The sequence below is a fragment of the Zootoca vivipara genome, chromosome 2 (genome assembly GCF_965207765.1).
Source record: "Zootoca vivipara chromosome 2, rZooViv2.hap1.1, whole genome shotgun sequence".
NCBI lineage: Eukaryota > Metazoa > Chordata > Lepidosauria > Squamata > Lacertidae > Zootoca > Zootoca vivipara.
Window position 1 is genome coordinate 117,825,272 of NC_142584.1, and position 20,167 is coordinate 117,845,438.

Here is a 20,167-nt window from a genome sequence, read left to right on the forward strand (position 1 = left end):
ACTCTTTATCTCGCAGGTTGTTTTTTTTTTGCAAACTCAGTCCAATTTCGTAGGATTTATTTCAGTCCTGCAAGTGTCTTTAAACTTGTATGTGGTTGTGGCATACATAAATAGTCTCTGATCCCCCTTAGCAATCTCATCGCCCATTAGTCCCAATAAGAAAGCTTCGGGTTTTTTGGTGAAAATATACTTAAATATCTTTTTCAACTCATTATATAAATTTTCACAAAATCTTTTTACTGTCTCACATGTCCACCACATATGATAAAATTGTCCATCTTTCTCTTTACATTTCCAGCATACCTTACTACTTGTCCTATACATCTTAGCTAATTTTACTGGTGTTAAGTACCATGTATACATCATTTTCATGACATTTTCTTTCAAGGCGGTACATGCAGTAAATTTCATCATTTCATTCCAAAGTTTCAACCACGCATCATATTCAATATTATGCCCAAAATCTTTTGCCCATTTTATCATCACCTCCTTAGTCATTTCATCTTTAGTATACCATTCTAACAAAAAATTATACGTTTTTGACAACAATTTCACTCTGCCTTCCAACAATTCTATCTGAAAGATTCGAACTTTTCTAAACATTGTGTTTTATCTTTATCTTGTATCATTATCAGAAAAGAAATATTGATCAGCTTTGTTTTTGAGAAACATATTCTGGGTCTTAGTAATCACAGTGTCCTATTCTAAGTGCTCGCAGACTAACTGTTGAAAGACAGCATGCTATTGAGGTGGTTCATTCCAGGCAACAGCTGGTTTTCCTACTGTTTGAGATTAGAATTTCTGGGCCTTGAGTCCTAGCCAAAAAGAAGATCTTCCTTGTCTTGTCTATGCAGTTGGATGCCTTTGGGCTGCTGGCAGTGCTAACTTTGAGCCAACCTGCCAGCAACCCATTAACAAACCTGTTGCAATTGCAAACACATCCTCCGCTTGGCTAATACGGCTGAGTACAAGGGCACTCCCATACAGTGTGCATTGCAGTAACCCAGTCTTGCAAAACCCGACAATTGTCGCATACATTTCCAGTGCCTTTCTACTGCTAGGTGTATTTGCAAACATACACTCACCAGCAGAAGCGTATTTATGAGTGTACATGTGAAAAGGATCTAGGAGTCTTGGTAGACCACAAACTTGACATGAGCCAACAGTGTGATGCAGCAGCTAAAAAAGCCAATGCAATTCTGGGCTGCATCAATAGGAGTATAGCATCTAGATCCAGGGAAGTAATAGTACCACTCTGGTCAGACCTCACCTGGAGTACTGTGTCCAGTTCTGGGCACCACAGTTCAAGAAGGATACTGACAAGCTGGAACGTGTCCAGAAGAGGGCAACCAAAATGGTCAAAGGCCTGGAAACGATGCCTTACGAGGAACGGTTTAGGGAGCTGGGTATGTTTAGCCTGGAGAAGAGAAGGTTAAGGGGTGATATGATAGCCATGTTCAAATGTATTAAAGGATGTCATATAGAGGAGGGTGAAAGGTTGTTTTCTGCTGCTCCAGAGAAGCGGACACGGAGCAATGGATTCAAACTGCAAGAAAGAAGATTCCACCTAAACATTAGGAAGAACTTCCTGACAGTAAGAGCTGTTCGACAGTGGAATTTGCTACCAAGGAGTGTGGTGGAGTCTCCTTCTTTGGAGGTCTTTAAGCAGAGGCTTGACAGCCATCTGTCAGGAATGCTTGGATGGTGTTTCCTGCTTGGCAGGGGGTTGGACTGGATGGCCCTTGTGGTCTCTTGATTCTCTATGATTCTATGAGTGGAACAATGGGGTCATTGTCCAAGGTGGAAAATTTGAGCAAAATCCAGCATTGCCTGAGCTCTATGAGTGCGGCTTTCTCCCGATTGAAGTGTAGAGTGTTTGAGGATTGGGACATTCACAGGGAAAACAAAATGCTTGTTTACAAAGCTATTGTACCACCGGCGTTACTGTATTCCTGCGAAACATGGATCACTTATAAACACCATCTCCAGCTCCTCGAAAGGTTCCATCAGTGGTGTCCCCAGTAATTTTTACACATCACTTGGGAAGACAGGCGAATTAATGCCAGTGTACTGGAAGAAACAAAGATCGCCATTGTCAAAGCAATGATTCTTCAACATCATAGAATCATAGAGATTAGATGAGGAATATATGATGTAATTAATAAGTTTTATTTTTGTGTATGTTTGTGTGTATGTGTGTTTTCTGTTTTGTTTAATTTGAATAAAAATTACTTTAAAAAAAGAAAAAGAAAAGTTCGAATCAACTTACAATCATAGGAAAATGGTAGGGCTATTAATGTTCTTGAACAGAAATCCTGGTGTAGATCTACACTTACGGTTTTTAACGCTAAAAAGGAGTTAAGGAATTACTCTGATAACATATAACCATATGACCTTTTTTAAAAATGTTCATAATGCATTATTAAAATGTGACACTAGAGGGCCCTGCAGAGCAACCAGAAGCCAGGGAGACGGCAGGGAAAGAGAGCAAAACCAAAGGGGACTTTTGCTGACTTGGCGGTTTATAAAGATATTTCTAATATTGTTCTAATAATGTTTAAAAGGTGAGTGCAGTTCCAGCCCTGTACAGCCACTGCCAGTCAGTCCAGAAAATACTGAGCTGGACAGGTCGATAGTATAAGGCACTTTGCTATGTTCCTATTGAAGCAGAGGGCCATAGCTCAGTGTCTGGGCATCTGGTTTGGCATGGTCCCCGCTTCTGCATAGACCAGGGGTTGAAAGCCTCTGGCCTGTGAGCCAGACTTGGTTTGCCAGGCCTTCTCCTGTGGGTCATGAGTCCATTTTGGGCAAGTCACAAAACATCTGATGTGGGCAGGGAAGGGAAGGGCTTCAAAGAAACAACCAGGAGCTTAAATTGAGTCCCCTATTGTCGGATTCCTCCCACCACCTATCAGCTGAAACTGCTGCTATAATAATAATCTATATATATATAAATGTAAAAATCGTGAAATTCCGTTCGACACTTTTCTCCGTAACCACTTGACCGATCGTCCTGAAATTTTGACACAACGATCCAGGCCACTCCTAGAGCGTTGTTGGGGGCAAATCGCACACCTGCTCAGGTGCAGACCTGCTTTTCCACCAAGTCAAACAGCGCCCTCAAGTGGCGTAGTACCCTCCTCCACCCCCTTCCTTCCTGTGAAATCTAAGCCACACCCACAAACCAAATGACATCATCATCAACCAAGCAAATCAAACCCCCAAAGCGGCCATTATCACACTACTAGGCTTTTCTTTTATGTAGGCCCCTGTCAGGCTGCCAGGCCTCCGCTAGGCCCGGGGGGGGGGATAACCCACAACAACGCACTTGGGGGCACGACAAGGGGTTTTTAGTTTACCATTTAGCACCACTACCCCCCCCCAAAAAAACCCACCAAAAAACCAACATTGCCAAGTGGAGGTTGGGGCCTGCCTGGGGGGTGGGGTGGCACAGGCCGCAGCACAGCCTTTGATTTATGTAGGTCCCTGCACGGCAAGGGGTTTTTACTTTACCATTTAGCACCACTACCCCCCCCCAAAAAAACCCCATCAAAAAACCAACATTACCAAGTGGAGGTTGGGGCCTGCCTGGGGGGGGGGTGGCACAGGACGCAGCACAGCCTTTGATTTATGTAGGCCCCTGCACGGCAAAGGGTTTTTACTTTACAATTTAGCAACACTACCCCCCCCAAAAAAACCCCCACCAAATAACCACAAGACGAAAATAAATAACATCCTTCAAAACGTCATGAGATATGCCGGTCACGGAGAGGGGGGACACACAAACAGAATAGATCATAGATCGGGACACATGGGGCCAGTCAAAGGGATTAGCCACAACGTCTGACGTAGTCAAAACAAAATAAAAAAATTCCTTCCAGCAGCACCTTAGTTGGTCTTTAAGGTGCTGCTGGAAGGAATATTTTTATTTTGTTTCAGCTGAAAACAGGCCTTTTCCAGCAACAAGGTCCAATGAATAGAAGGCAGGGATACGTAATGGGTCAGAACAGGGTGGGGGGGAGACACAGGGATGAAACCTGCCCTCATAGCTGCCAAGTTTTCCCTTTTCTCGCGAGGAAGCCTATTCAGCATAAGGGAAAATCCCTTTAAAAAAGGGATAACTTGGCAGCTATGCCTGCCCTCTCCACAATATCTCACCTCGGCTTTGCAGACTAGGCCGCTTTCCAGACTAGGCCAAGTAGAGGGGGGGGCGAATAGAGGGCAGGGATACGTAATGGGTCAGAACAGGGGGGGGGCACAGGGATGAAAGCTGCCCTCTCCACACTATCTCACCTCGACTAAGGGGGACTCTGAGGCTCAGGGGGATCTGAAGGGGGGCTATTACCCTCCATTTCACATATACTAGGACTGAATGCAACCCTCTGTGTCTCTTTTTTAAAAAAACAACCATGAACTTTCTCTCCCCAGTTTAAGTCCTCAGATATTTGCAGTGCCCAATTCCCCCCCCCCCTCGATTTACAATCCCCTACCTTCCCCTTGCCACTTCCTGGGTTTTTTTATGGAACTGAACAACTCGGTTGCTTCAGAACGCACCTTCTGTTGTCAGGCCCTTGCAGGGCCAGACAGAGGCCAGGGCCAGGTAGATAATGTGACCCTGTTTTTAACCCTTTTGTTACTTTTTTCATTTTACTGATTGTGAATATGCTGACCGAGGCCCCCTTTGGATTCGGAGGCCCGCACCAAGTGGCCCATATGATCCCCTTCCTTCTGTCTGGGCCTGTCTGTTGCTACAGGGCTGTGGGGCTTTGCTATTTGACCCCCCCCCCTGCCCTGGTCAGGATTTTAAAAGTAGTTCTCTGGGTCCCAGGGCGCATCATCACCCCCGATCCTTAATCTAAATAGAAATGTTCACGATGCGTGCACAGGGGCCAATGTATGGAGATACAGGGGAGAGGGGACAACAGAGGGCTCACACAAAAGTAAATACTGGGAATTGGAACCCAGAAACTGACAGTTCCTTCTCCAAACATAGCTGCCAAGTTCGGGCCTGAGAAATAAGGGACTGGACCGGAAGTAGCGCTGCTGCCATTTTGGAACTGGGCGGAGCATGCTCAAAAGCTACTTTTGATGCTGCTCTGCCCTATTCCAAAATGGCCGCCGCACCAGAAGTCGCGCTGCAGCCATTTTGGAACTGGGCAAAGCAGCATCAAAAGTTGCTTCTGAGCATGCTCTGCCCAGTTCCAAAATGGCCACCGCGCCACAATAAACCGGGGAAAAACAGAAAAATTCCGTTTTTTCGGCTGGGAACAGCTGGAAAAACGGGGGCTTCCCGGGGAATACGGGAGACTTGGCAGCTATGGGTGGGGGCCAATGTAGGAAGATACCAGGGGTAGGGGCCAACACTTCCCAGGAACAACAGAGGGTTCAGACAAAAGTGCATGCTGGGAAATAGAACCCAGAACCTAACAGTTCCTTTTCGAGGGTGGGGGCCAAGGTATGGAGATACAGGGGGGCCAACACTCCCCAGGGACAACAGAGGGAAGGGTATCCTACGGAAACACAGGGATGAGCTGGGGTGGAGGGAGGAGGGGCTGGATACGTCATGGATCGTGACAGGATGGGGGGGATCACACGAAAGAACCACAGCAATGCGTGACCGGGTCAGCTAATAATAATAATAATAATAATAATAATAATAATAATAATAATAATACCGTAATTTATTAGAAATATATTTAAAAAATTAAAAAAATGTCCAGTAGCATCTTAAAGGTAAAGGTAAAGGGACCCCTGACCATTAGGGTCCAGTCGTGACCGACTCTGGGGTTGCAGCGCTCATCTCGTGTTATTGGCCGAGGGAGCTGGTGTACAGCTTCCAGGTCATGTGGCCAGCATGACAAAGCCACTTCTGGCAAACCAGAGCACCACACGGAAACGCCGTTTACCTTCCCGCTGTATTTATCTACTTGCACTTTGATGTGCTTTCGAACTGCTAGGTTGGCAGGAGCTGGGACCGAGCAACGGGAGCTCACCCCGTCGCGGGGATTCGATCCGCCAACCTTCTGATCGGCAAGCCCTAGGCTCAGTGGTTTAACTCACAGCGCCACCCGCATCCCTGTAGCATCTTAGAGACCAACTAAGTTTGTCATTGGTATGAGCTTTCGTGTGCATGCACACTTCTTCAGAAGGGTCACCAGACCCTCATATATAGTGAGAGGGTGGGGAGGGGTATTACTCAGAAGGGTGGTGGGCATGGGTGATTGGCTGGTAGGTGTGGTGAACCTGTTGACGACTAGTTACAGGTAGGTAGCCGTGTTGGTCTGAGTCGAAGCAAAATAAAAAAAATTCCTTCAGTAGCACCTTAAAGACCAACTAAGTTTATATTTTGGTATGAGCTTTCGTGTGCATGCACACTCTGTTAACAACTGCAATTGGTCTTACAGGTAAAAGCAAGGGGTAAGATGCCAAAAATAGCTTTATCATGTATAATGAGATAAGAATCCAATGTCTCTATTCAGGCCAGGTCTCTCCACGGGTTTAAGTTTGCATTTTCTCACCATGGAACAGAGAGAGAAGTAGAGTTTATGTGTCCTCCATTCCCCCCTCCACCTTGGAGCACAGCAGGGACCCTTAGCTGATCCCAATCTTCTCTGACTCATGCACATCCTGTACACTTCCAGTGCTATGAGCTAATTTGCTTCTCTGCCTCATGGAGCAGAGTTGTAGCAAAGTGCACACAGGGTAGAACATTTTGAGCATCACAACACTGGCAATGGTACGAGGAATTCGTATTGTTCCCAGCGATGTTATGTCAGGCCTCTGAAATTTGGAATGCCTCCAGGTAGAATGGTATAAAGATAACCCCAACGGCATCTGAAGGACAGAAATCCCCCAAGCTGCTGTTTGTAGGCTAATTTTGCTCACACAATTGGACTTTTGTCGTTTCCCTACTCCATTCTCCATGTAGCCCTGCCTAAATGAGCTCTGGGAAGTTGCGAGGAAACAGCAGAACAGGGTGGGGTGTCTGATGCGACTGACTGCTGGGTCCATGTAGGAATTGTAATTGGATCGGCGCTGGCACACCACGCCGATCCTCTAAAGTAGAAGGAATAGCATACCGGCTAATGTCAGAAAGGAAAACACGTGTAGAAGGACAGATTAGGAGGCATGGGTCAAAAGGACAACAGGTCATGACAGTACTAGGAGAAACAAGGACGGAGATGTTGGATCTGGACAGAACTGGATAGAATGGGATGAACCAGATGGGTCAAGACAAGTCAGGGAAAACAATGGGATACAGGGAGGGGGTGTGCACTGAGTGACATGTGCCAGGAGCATGGACAGAGTGCATGAGAAACCTCACGTAGTCATAGGCAATGGAGACATTTTGGGGAGGAACAGGGAAGTGACATGCACAGGAACACCACCTTGTATGGAGTCGCGCTACCACCATTGGTTAAATGTTGCGCTAATGGGTTCATCGTTAGCTGTCAAGTAGAACTGTCAATAAAAGGGAGCGCTCGAAAAGGCTCGAGGTCGCCTTCCCGTGGAAAATCATCCTGTCTCATTGCGTCATTCTTCACCAGCCACAACAGATCCATCCCGCCACAGCAGATTCTAATTATCTATCCAAAGTTCTAAAACCTCAGCATTGAGGAATAGTGAACGTCTAGTGCAGGCATCCCCAAACTTCGGCCCTCCAGATGTTTTGGACTACAATTCCCATCTTCCCCAACCACTGGTCCTGTTAGCTGGGAATTATGGGAGTTGTAGGCCAAAACATCTGGAGGGCCGCAGTTTGAGGATGCCTGCTCTAGTGTTTCCACTTTATTTTTTATTTTTTTAAATTTAATTGAAATTTTCACATAAACAAAAGAATACATGATAACAAACAAGACACAGATAACGAAACCTGACCATAAACTTAACCCCAGTGCCAACTATGTTGTTGTTTAGTCGTTTAGTCATGTCCGACTCTTCGTGACCCCATGGACCATAGCACGCCAGGCACTACTGTCTTGCACTGCCTCCCGCTGTTTGGTCAAACTCATGTTCGTAGCTTCGAGAACACTGTCCAACCATCTCGTCCTCTGTCGTCCCCTTCTCCTAGTGCCCTCAATCTTTCCCAACATCAGGGTCTTTTCCAATGATTATTCTCTTCTCATGAGGTGGCCAAAGTATTGGAGCCTCAGCTTCACGATCTGTGCCAACTATAAACACACAGAAAGGAAGGGGGGGAGAGACAAATAATAATGGAGAAGATGTAGTGTAGAAACGCCAATAGGAAAGGCCAACAAATATAATTTATATATATTTTTCTATTTAAGAACACATAAACCAGTTTAAGATGTAATTAATAATACAATCCCTGAGTGCTCACTGGAAGGACAGATCATGAAGCTATAAAATCTTTGAGCTGCATGTATCCCATCAGTTTAAGTTACCATTCTTCTTTAGATGCGACCTCACTCGTTTCCCATTTTTGGGCTAACAGAACATGGGCCACAGTAGTCGCATACATAAATAGTCTCTTTTGACACATGGGAATTTCCCTCTGAATTATCCCTAACAAAAAGAACTCGTAACAAAAAGAAGACTGGAAAATGTTTACTGAAGATATGGTTGAAAAATTGTGTTTATTTAAAAACACTGGTAGCATTAAGATAAATTCAACAGTGTAAATAAGTTTTGATGGCTGTAAGAATGGACTACCGAATGGTTTATTTAGTTCATGTAAAATATGCAGGGGTGTATTGGTATGCAAAATGAACCACGGAAAGAGAAGAAGGGAAGTCATTGATTTAAGGTTGTTTAAATGAATACTTTGATATATATATATATATATATATATATATATATATATATATATATATACACTTTTTCAGAACGACCAAAGTGTTACTAAAGAGTATGCAAGCTTCATCAGGCTACAATCCGGCTGGAGTTTATTTACTTACTTACTTATTTACTTAAGAGATCACTTCAGTCTGCAGAACTTTCACCTCTATAATTGCCTGCCTTATCTCCATTATGTGTTTGAAGGGGGTTGGACTAGAGGACCCTTGGGGTCCCTTCCAACTCTACAATTCTATGAGTCTACGAAAGGAGCCATACCTTTAAGTGTAAAGGTAAAGGTACCCCTGACCGTTAGGTCCAGTCGCGAACGATTCTGGGGTTGCGGTGCTCATCTCGCTCTATAGGCTGAGGGAGCCGGCGTTTGTCCGCAGACAGCTTCTGAGTCATGTGGCCAGCATGACAAAGCCGCTTTTGGCGAACCAGAGCAGCGCACTTTGACATGCTTTCGAACTGCTAGGCGGGCAGGAGCTGGGACAGAGCAACGGGAGCTCACCCTGTCACTTAGACGTCTCCTGAAAGCATTTCCCCTTTGGCAGGTCTGTCCAGACACTTGATTTGGTTACCCTGATGGAGAAAATAAGAATTTCACAAACTGTGCCATTTTGATTATACCATTATTATTTTTTAGTCTATGGCCAAGCTAAACTGAAAAGTGCTTTCCTCCCCGCTTTCAGAACTGGCTGCTTTTGGGTACTGGGCATAGTGAATGTCCGTTCCAGAACACTGAAAAAACCAATCTGTTGGGATCTATGGTGACCGCTGTAAGCATGGAAGGAGAATCGGCTAGGCATGGCAATTGCGATTCATCTTGAATTGTTTTGTAGACAGATGAAAGAGGATATGTATTGGGAGGCATTTAATGAATAGGAAAATTAGTCAAAGTCTAAAGAAAGAAAGAATAAATGGTTACTGGTATATGTCATCACATGATATTGTGATAAGGGCTGATCTAAAGAGCCAAATGATTTTTGTTGGTTCAAGGTGATGAGATTGGGTTGCATCTATTAAGAATCCTGTGATCCTTTGGTGAATAGTAATCACATGTGTAATCTGGAAGTGTATAAAAACATTGCTTTGGATGGGATTCTTTACAACCTCCTCCTTATTTTTGAGGCTGTCCCTATGCGCATTTGTATTTCAATAAAGGCCTAACTTTTCACTTGGAGCCTGCATACTTTTCTTTTGGGTTTCTGGGAAGGATACCCCCAGTCTAGGAGCCCCCTTTTAATTTATCCAACAACGGCTGCTCTTAAATTTCATTTCTGGTGCTTGATTGTTTTTATAAAACGTAAGGGCAGGATATAGATTTGATTGATTAATTGGGTAATTAATTGAACAAAGCAGGGGCACATACAATGGCTACTTCTATTGAATTAATGCTGCGGAAATTATTTAGCCTCGTCAAATTTAGTATATTGCTCACACAAGCATCCGCAACAAGAGGTGGCCATTGCCAGGAAATAATGGTGGGGGTGTCCATTCAGAGCATTTGCAAAACCTTGTGGTCAAAGGAATAATAATAATAATAAATAAATAAATAAATAAATAATTTATTATTTATACCCCGCCCATCTGGCTGGGTTTCCCCAGCCACTCTGGGCGGCTTCCAACAGAAAAATGAAATAAAACAATCTATTAAACATTAAAAAGCCTCCCTAAACAGGGCTGCCTTCATATGTCCTCTAAAAATCTGGTAGTTGTTTTTCTCTTTGACATCTGGTGGGAGGGCATTCCACAGGGCGGGCGCCACCACCGAGAAGGCCCTCTGCCTGGTTCCCTGCAACTTGGCTTCTCGCAATGAGGGAACCACCAGAAGACCCTTGTAGCTGGATCTCAGTGTCCGGGCAGAACGATGGGGGTGGAGACGCTCCTTCAGGTATACCATTTAGGGCTTTAAAGGTCAGCACCAACACTTTGAACTGTGCTCGGAAACGTACTGGGAGCCAATGCAGGTCTTTCAAGACTGGTGTTATGTGGTCTCGGTGGCCGCTCCCAGTCACCAGTCTAGCTGCCGCATTCTGGATTAGTTGTAGTTTCTGGGTCACCTTCAAAGGTAGCCCCACATAGAGCGCATTGCAGTAGTCCAAGTGGGAGATAACTAGAGCATGCACTACTCTGGCGAGACAGTCTGCAGGCAGGTAGGGTCTCAGCCTGCGTACCAGATGGAGCTGATAAACAGGGATATTTCTCTGGCAAAGTGAAGTTCCACGATCTCAAGCTCGTTGGTTTCAGCACTCAGGCTTGCATTCACACAGCAGCTAATTCTGTTTTCTCAAAGTTTTGCTCACAGTTAATTTCCATACTATATCTGAACCTCCTCATGAAGTAAAAAAACCGCTTCTGGAAATACAGTGGAATATAGCACAAGTTCAGTGCTCAAATCTATGTTCTTTGTTTCCATGGGAAACAAATTAAATGTGCATGTTCACCTCCACATTATTTGCGAATGGATTTTTTCTCCCATGGAAACAAAGGCGTGGTTTTGCAATTGTAGGTTTAGCTAGCTGGAATTGCACAAGTTAAATGCAAGCAAGCAAGATGGACAGCTAAAAAGCGCTTTCTGCACCAGATCCGTCAGGTATGTAAAGAGCTTTTAGGCTCTCCACTTTCCTAGGCGGGCAAGGTCCACTCAGCACACTAACTCTGAAATGCTTTCGTGAGACATCGTGGGGCAATCTCATACCCTCCAACATTTCTCGGATGAAAATAGGCACAACTATATTGTATAGCACAGGTCCCTAAAGATCTACTGCGGTTCCCTGTACATTTCCAAGCACAATTTGAAATGTTGGTACTGACCTTTAAAGCCCTAAATGGCCTTGGTCCTGTATACCTGAAGAAGCACCTCTCCTCCCATTGTTCAGCCCGGACACTGAGATCCAGCTCTGAGGGTCTTCTGCTGGTTCCCTCGCTGCGAGAAGCCAGGTTACAGGAAAGCAGGTTCCTGCCCGGTGGAACATCCTCCTGTCAGATGTCAAGGAAACAAAAAGCTATCTGACTTTTAGAACAGGTAGGTAGCCGTGTTGGTCTGCCGTAGTCAAAACAAAATAAAAAAATTCTTTCTAGTAGCACCTTAGAGACCAACTAAGTTTGTCATTGGTATGAGCTTTCATGTGCATGCTTCCCCCCCTAAAAGTCGCATGCATGCTTCCCCCCCCCCCCAAAAAAGTCAAAACAAAATAAAAATGACAATAGTTCTCTAAGGTGCTACTGGAAGGATTTTTTTTTAATTTACTTTTAGAAGACATCTGAAGGGATCCCAGTACAAGGAAGTTTTTAATGTTTTATTGTGTTTGATGTTTTAATTTGTTGGAAGTCACCCAGAGGGGCTGTGGCAATCCAGTCAGGTGGGTGGCATATAAATATTATAATAATAATAATAATAATAATAATAATAATAATAATAATAATAAATACAGCTATTCTCTGCCTTAGTTACTGGGTAAGACCCAGTGCGCAGGCTCTGGGGTGGTGTTATGCTCCCAACGCATTCCCGCTTAGACATGGACCAATTCCAAAAATTTGGGTATATGGAATTTTCATTTATACAGTACATGATACACAGAACCCATGGAAACCAAACCCCCTGTAAGACGTGGCTGTGCTCTATTCCCAGGTCCCCCTCACAATTGAACCTGGGACCTTCTGTGTGGAAAGATCTCTCCTCTTTGCGAGAGGGGAGACTTTGCAGACGGGATCCGCTTCCCGCGCTAAGCAGGGGGGGGGGGCGTGTTTCGGCCCCCTGCTACAACCTATCCCTGCTGCAGCGCCCAGCCTCTGGCTGGACAATAGGGCCGGCTGTGGGGCGGGGTTTACCATCATTTAAGGCGGCGCGGCAAGCATTCAAATCCTCTTTCTGCTGCTGCATCCCGTCGGATCTCCCGCCCACCCTCCCTTTAGGTCTTCCTTTGTGTGTTTGCTTTGACCTTGCTATGGACTTTGGTTGGTTGCCTTGGTTGCCCAAGGGGCCTGGTAGGAGATTTTTTTAATCCATTTGGCTAATTGGCACCGGCCTCTTGGTTTTTTTCGCCTTTGTTGTTGTTTAGTCGTGTCCGACTCTTCGTGACCCCATGGACCAGAGCACGCAGGGCACTCCTGTCTTGCACTGCCTCCCGCAGTTTGGTCAAACTCATGTTCGTAGCTTCGAGAACACTGTCCAACCATCTCGTCCTCTGTCGTCCCCTTCTCCTAGTGCCCTCAATCTTTCCCAACATCAGGGTCTTTTCCAAGGATTCTTCTCTTCTCATGAGGTGGCCAAAGTATTGGAGCCTCAGCTTCACAATCTGTGCTTTTTAAGATGCTGTCTAGGTTTGTCATTGCTTTTTCCCAAGAAGCAGGCGTCTTTTAATTTCGTGACTGCTGTCGCCTACCTCATAGCAATTCGTCACAACTTCGTTTGGTATAGGCGGTTAGGTATTGGAATATGGAGTTGTCTGGTGTGTTTGAGGACTGGTTGTGGCCATCATCCAACCCTCCTCTTTTAGGGGTATCCTGTTAAAGGGATCTGGCGGTTGTGGATCCCGTCCGATGCCCTGCTGGTGGCTAGGGCCATGGCACGACCCCCGGTGACATCAGGGGAAGCTTCCAGTTGTATTTACCTCAACAGGCCCCTCCCACTGGCTGTTAACCTTATAGGACTCCCCGCTGAGTGGGGTGGAGTCATGCTTGCTTGTGTGTCCAATGCCTAAGCCAATACCTCTCACTTGTTCTAACCAATAAAGTTGTGGCCTTATTTTACCCATTAACTTAAATTCATGTGTCACTGTGTCACAGGAGTGGTGCATGCTGTGGTTAACTCTCGCTTGGACTACTGCAATACGCTTTACATGGGGCTACCTTTGAAGGTGACCTGGAAACTACAACTAATCCAGAATGCGGCAACTAGACTGGTGACTGGGAGCGGCCGCCAAGACCACATAACACCGGTATTGAAAGACCTGCATTGGCTCCCAGTACGTGTCCGAGCACAATTCAAAGTGTTGGTGCTGACCTTTAAAGCCCTAAACGGCCTCGGTCAAGAATACCTGAAGGAGCGTCTCCACCTCCATCGTTCTGCCCGGACACTGAGGTCCAGCGTCGAGGGCCTTCTGGTGGTTCCCTCGCTGCGAGAAGCCAAGTTACAGGGAACCAGGCAGAGGACCTTCTTGGTGGTGGCACCCGCCCTGTGGAACGCCCTCCCACCAGATGTCAAAAAGAAAAATAACTACCAGACTTTTAGAGGACATCTGAAGGCAGCCCTGTTTAGGGAAGCTTTTAATCTTTAAGAAATTAGTGTATTCTAATATTTCTGTTGGAAGCCGCCCAGAGTGGCTGGGGAAACCCAGCCAGATGGGCGAAGTATAAATATATTATTATTATTATTATTATTATTATTATTATTATTATTATTATTTATTTATTTATTTCTCACCGGGGGGGGGGGTCCTCGAACCACAAGCAGATACCCTGCCACCGAGCCCTTCACCTTGAACGGAGGGTTGGGCTTAGAACTTCAACCAACTGGCTGATACGGGTTGAGAGGCCATGATAAAGTTTGATGCAGGCCCAGAAAGAGCACGGGTGTGTGTGAGACAGGTTGTGGGTGTGGGATGGGGTGGGGAGAGATAGAGAGAGAATGAGAAAGAAATTCAGAGGGACAGACCAGTACTCCAAGTCCCTTTATCTCTCTCTCTCCCCCCCCCTCTCTCTTTGTCTTTTAAAATAATAAGCTTTATTTAGATTTAGTTTAAAATACATTCAGCACATACTCAAAAGAACACAAACATACCAAACAAACACTAATGTATAAATAATAATATACAAAATCATATGTAAAAATAATAATGAAATAATCTAATCATAGGAACAATCATCTGGTAATATAAATAATAATAAACAAAACCATAAATCTTCTCAAAAGTACATACGCAATAAAAAGGAAAAAGGAAACAGAAAAGAAAGGAAAATAAGAGAAGGAGAAAAGAAGGAAAAAAGAAAAACAAGAAAAACGTACATTCGTTCCATCGTTCATACCCCAAAATCTAATATCAATATCCTATTAATTAATCAATTATCCCGGTCCCATATCTATAATCCTCCCACTAAAGACTTCCACTTACCTCTACCTCAGATTTCTTTAAATATTGTTCTCTAAATACTGCATTCCCAGTTCTGTATAGTTAACTAGACCTCTCCAGTGTCATCCAACAAAATAAACACATATAACATCCACATTGCAAAATAAGATATCCTAAAATAATATAGTAAATTACCATTTTTCCGTTGTCTCCGTATATCTTAATTCATTATAACTCAATACGAGGTGCTAGAAATAAACCCAAGACTTTACCATGGGGCATTGTCCCTTCATGTACTCCCCGAATTTTTCCCAATTTTGATGAATTTTTTGTTAGTACGTCCTCTGATTGAATTCGTCAGTTTGTCCAGGTCTAAATAACTAAATAGTTTCTCCTGCCATTCCCTAATGCTGGGTACTTCGTTCTTTTTCCAGTAGGATGCGATTAAGGTTCTTGCCGCTGTTGTCGCGTATAGGAACAGTGTCGCATCCTGTTTTTTTATTGTATTATCTATTATTCCCAGGAAAAAGGATTCAGGGGTTTTCTTTATATTATACTTGAGTATTTTTTAAATCTCTTCAAAGACTTGATTCCAAAAAGTTTTTATTCCCCCACAATGCCACTACGCGTGTATATATGTCCCCACTTCCCCCCTACATCTCCAACACAAATTATCTTTTGTTTTATACATCTTATGAATCTTAACCGGGGTTAAGTGCCACCTAAAGAACATTTTAATCATATTCTCCCTAACTCCCTCTGAGGCTGAAAATTTCCATGTTTTAGCCCACAATTGTTCCCATTGATCCATTTGTATGTTTTTTCCTTTATCACTCTCAAGGACTGCCAGGGTTCAAGGCTACAGAATGTCCAGTGGATGTACAGTAAATACCAGCCCACACAAGTTTGCTAAGACAATTTCGCAACTTTCACAGTTTTGGAAGCACAAGATGGTCACAAAGTCCAGTCATTTTGGATTTGGCTCTGTTGCAAGGGAGGGCTCTGTAGCACGTTCAGCTACTTTTTATTGCCTCATTCATTTCCCCTCCAGGATTTGTCAGATGAAAATTGCTCCTTTCCCCACATATGGTGGGACCGACCATAGGTATTTAAATTCTGGACACCGGTTTGCCAAGAAATAACCCGAAACCGAAAATATCTTGTTTCATATCCCTCGACTGTCCCGATTAAATGGGGATGTCCCGTTTTGGGGCTCTGCGCTCTCAACTCACCTGGGACCGCATCATGGAAGACGCACATCCAGTTTTTGGCCATTTTCTTGGCATGGATGCTGGTGGCTGTCAGAATGTGCCATAGATTTGCATAGCGGCATTATGATATCAGCAGTTTTAATTCATTAAAGGTCCCTAGCATGGGATTTGCCTTTTTCACAGCTGCCACACACCGGGTCGACATCTTCATTGATGTATCAACTACGACTCCAAGCTCTTGTTCCTGGTCAGTCACAGCCAGTTCAAGCCCCATGAATGTATATGTGAAATTAAATTATTATTTTTGCACTGGCATGCATCTCTTTACACTTGCTTATACTCAATTGCACTGGCCATTTTACTGCAGCTTGGAGAGGTCCTTCACAATCTTGTTTTGTTTTAATGGCCCTCATCCGCAAACCTGGCCACCTCACTGCACACAGATCAATGTCCCTTCGGGTGCTGAGATGTTTGCTGAACCTTCATGAGATGTACTTCACAAATGGATCACAATGCAAATGAAAGTCCCTTAAGCTCCAAAGGGTGTGTTAAAGCTACACAGCCTGATGCTTTGTTTGGCAAACAGCACCTGGACAAACCCCGCAGAGGCATCCAAATTGGAAGAATACCTGGTACTTGCCATTTCCCCCCCAAACAGTCCATCCTTTGCGGGAATGAGGAAATGTTCTCTTTTGATGGACATGTTCAAATGTTTGCATTCTTCTCTCAGGTGCACTAGGAAAGACAGATGACAGATTTCTTTGATAAGATGTTTCGTTCATTTAACAACTTATTTAGAAACACCTTGAACCTCCTTATAAAAAAATTCCTTCCAGCAGCACCTTAGAGACCAACTAAGTTTGTTATTGGTATGAGCTTTTGTGTGCATGCACACTTCTTCAGATACACTGAAACGGAAGTCACCAGACCCTTATATATAGTGAGAGGGTGGGGAGGGGTCATTGATTTATATTATATTTATAATACCCCTCCCCACCCTCTCACTATATATAAGCATCTGGTGACTTGCGTTTCAGGGTATCTGAGGAAGTGTGCATGCACATGAAAGTCATACCTGCCAAGTTGCTGTTGGAGAAATAATGGACCGGGTGGAAGTAGCAGACCGGAAATAGCGCTGCCGCCATTTTGGAACTGGGCGGAGCATGCTCAGAAGTGACTTTTGATGCTGCTTTGCCCAGTTTCAAAATGGCCACCGCGCCAGAAGTCGCACTGCAGCCATTTTGGAACTTGGCACTTTGATGTGCTTTTGAACTGCTAGGTTGGCAGGAGTTTTGACCGAGCAACGGGAGCTCACCTCGTTGCAGGGATTCGAACCACCAACCTTCTGATTAGCAAGCCCTAGACTCTGTGCACAAAAATCCATTAAGCATTAAAAGCTTCCCTAAACAGGGCTGCCTTCGGATGTATTCTAAAAGTCTGATAGTTGTTTTTCTCTTTGACATCTGGTGGGAGGGCGTTCCACAGGGCAGGTGCCACTACCGAGAAGGCCCTCTGCCTGGTTCCCTGCAACTTGGCTTCTCGTAGTGAGGGAACCACCAGAAGGCCCTCGGCGCTGGACCTCAGTGTCCAGGCAAAATGATGCGGGTGGAGACGCTCCTTCAGGTATACTGGACCGAGGCCGTTTAGGGCTTTACAGGTCAGCACCAACACTTTGAATTACTTTGCATAGAGAACTCAGACAGTGGGAGAGAATCACATGCACCCTTCATCTAGGCTGAGGGGTTGCACAGAGTCCCCTTATTTGAGAGTCCCCTTCCCCCAAAAAACTGGTTGCTATGGCACTCCAGCTATTATTGGACTCACCTTTGCCCCAGGCAACATGGCCAATGGTCGAACCGCCTTCTGTAAGCTGCAATGAGGCAAAAACAGCGACAAGCTGTCTTCTTCTTTTTTTTAAAAAAAATAATTTTTTATTGGTTTTGCATAATAATGAAACAAACAAAAAACATAAACATACAAAGCATATTTTCCACCCTCTCCCACCCCCCTCCAAGAGCCCCCTCCTCCCACAAGAGAATCCCCTGATGAGTGGGCAATCAAGGGTGGTCCATTTTATAGTTGGGTTTCCCTCCCCCCTCCCTCCCCTCCCCCAGAGCCTCCCCCTGCCACCAAGAAGCTCCAGGATGACAAGGAGAGAGGGAGGCGGGTGTCCCCCCCCCTATCTATCCAATTATACATAAAAAAAGAACAATAAAAATAAAAATAAAAACAAAACACACATCAAAAAAACAAAAAAACTTTTTTTTATACCTTATCTTTTTTCCTAACCATTCTCCTTTGGGCTTCCCCAGACCCCCCCCCCCTTTATTGATTTTTCATTTGCCAAATCAACTTTTACAGTTTTCATTTTTTGCAAACCATATAATCTCATTTAAACTTATACTTATCTATTTAGCTATTTACTTAAATCATCTATTGTTTACTTTTTATATTTATATATCTCCTTCCATTCCCTCCTTCCCCCCGCACCTCAGAACTCTCCCTGCCACTGAGAGCTTCCAGGGTGCAAAAGACAAGCAGGGGATGGTCTTTTTCCAGCTGAGTCCCCCCTCCCCCCGTTCCCTCCACTCCGGCAGAAGCTGTCTTCTTCTTCTTTGGTGATCACTCATAGCCAAGTTGGATTGTTTTCCATAAACACAGTTTTAACAGTGGGTCTGTAAGTGACTGTGGAGGCCAATTCTGGATCTACACGTCCTTCCACAGTGGGGACATAGGTTTCTGGGCGGGAGTTGATCATGCTGAGGGTTTACCAAGTGTACCTTCCTCTTAGCACATTTCTCCCTTTTGTCCTGAATTTGAGCATCTTCAAAGTCCAGGTAAAGGCTGTTCTCCAATTGGAGCGCTCAAAGGCCAGTGCTTCCCAGTTGTCAGTGTTTATACTACATTTTTTTAGATTTGCTGAGAAAGAGTCTTTACACCTCTTTTGTTGCATTACACTTTCCACTTTCAAGTTCGGAATAGAGTAATTGCTTTGGAAGACGATCATCAGGCATCCGCACAACATGACCAGTCCAACGAAGTTGATGTTGAAGAATCATCACTTCAACACTGGTGATCTTTTCTTCTTCCAGTACACTGGCATTAGTTCATCTGTCTTCCCAAGTGATGTAAACACCTCCTTAAAGACCAATCTATTTAGGCAGGTGTCTCCAAGCTCACAATATTCATCACATTGCTCCGTTTCATTATTTATTGATATTTATTAAATGTTTTATTGGCCTCTAAGTTTTTACTTATGTATTCCTTTGTATTTTTTTGGATTTGAGTGTTGCATTTTGTTTTCCCAAGTAGCTTGCTGCGATTTCGGCAAACCATTTTGGGGTTTTTCATATTAAGAGGTAAATAATATGCATGGGACGGGACCCAGGTGGCGCTGTGGTTAAACCACAGAGCCTAGGGCTTGCCGATCAGAAGGTGAGCGGTTCGAATCCCCACAACCGGGGTGAGCTCCCGTTGCTTGGTCCCAGCTCCTGCCAACCTAGCAGTTTGAAAGCATGTTAAGTAGATAAATAGGTACCACTACAGTGGGAAGGTAAACGGCGTTTCCGTGCGCTGCTCTGGTTTGCCAGAAGCGGCTTTGTCATGCTGACCACATGACCTGGAAGCTATACGCCGGCTCCCTCGGCCAATAATGCGAGATGAGCGCGCAACCCCAGAGTCGGTCATGACTGGACCTAATGGTCAGGGGTCCCTTTACCTTTACCTTTAATATGCATGGGAGGTCCAGAGGGTGGCAGCTTGAGAATGAGCCTTTTCTGTAGTGGCTCGCCTGTTGTGAAGTGCTTTCTTCAGGAAGGTTCACCTGGTGCCTACAGGGTAAATATTGGCCTCCTGTATCCAAAATGCTTAGACATCAGGAACCATAAGACTGAAAAACCAGTAGGAGAACACTTCAATCTCCCAGGACATTCTATACAAGATCTCAAAGCAGCTGTTTTATTACAGAGAAATTTCAGGAACAGACTGGAAAGGGAAGTTGCTGAATTGGAAATCATTACCAAGCTTAAAACCATGAAAGCACCTGGGATGAATAGAGATATCGGATTCTTATCTCATTATGCA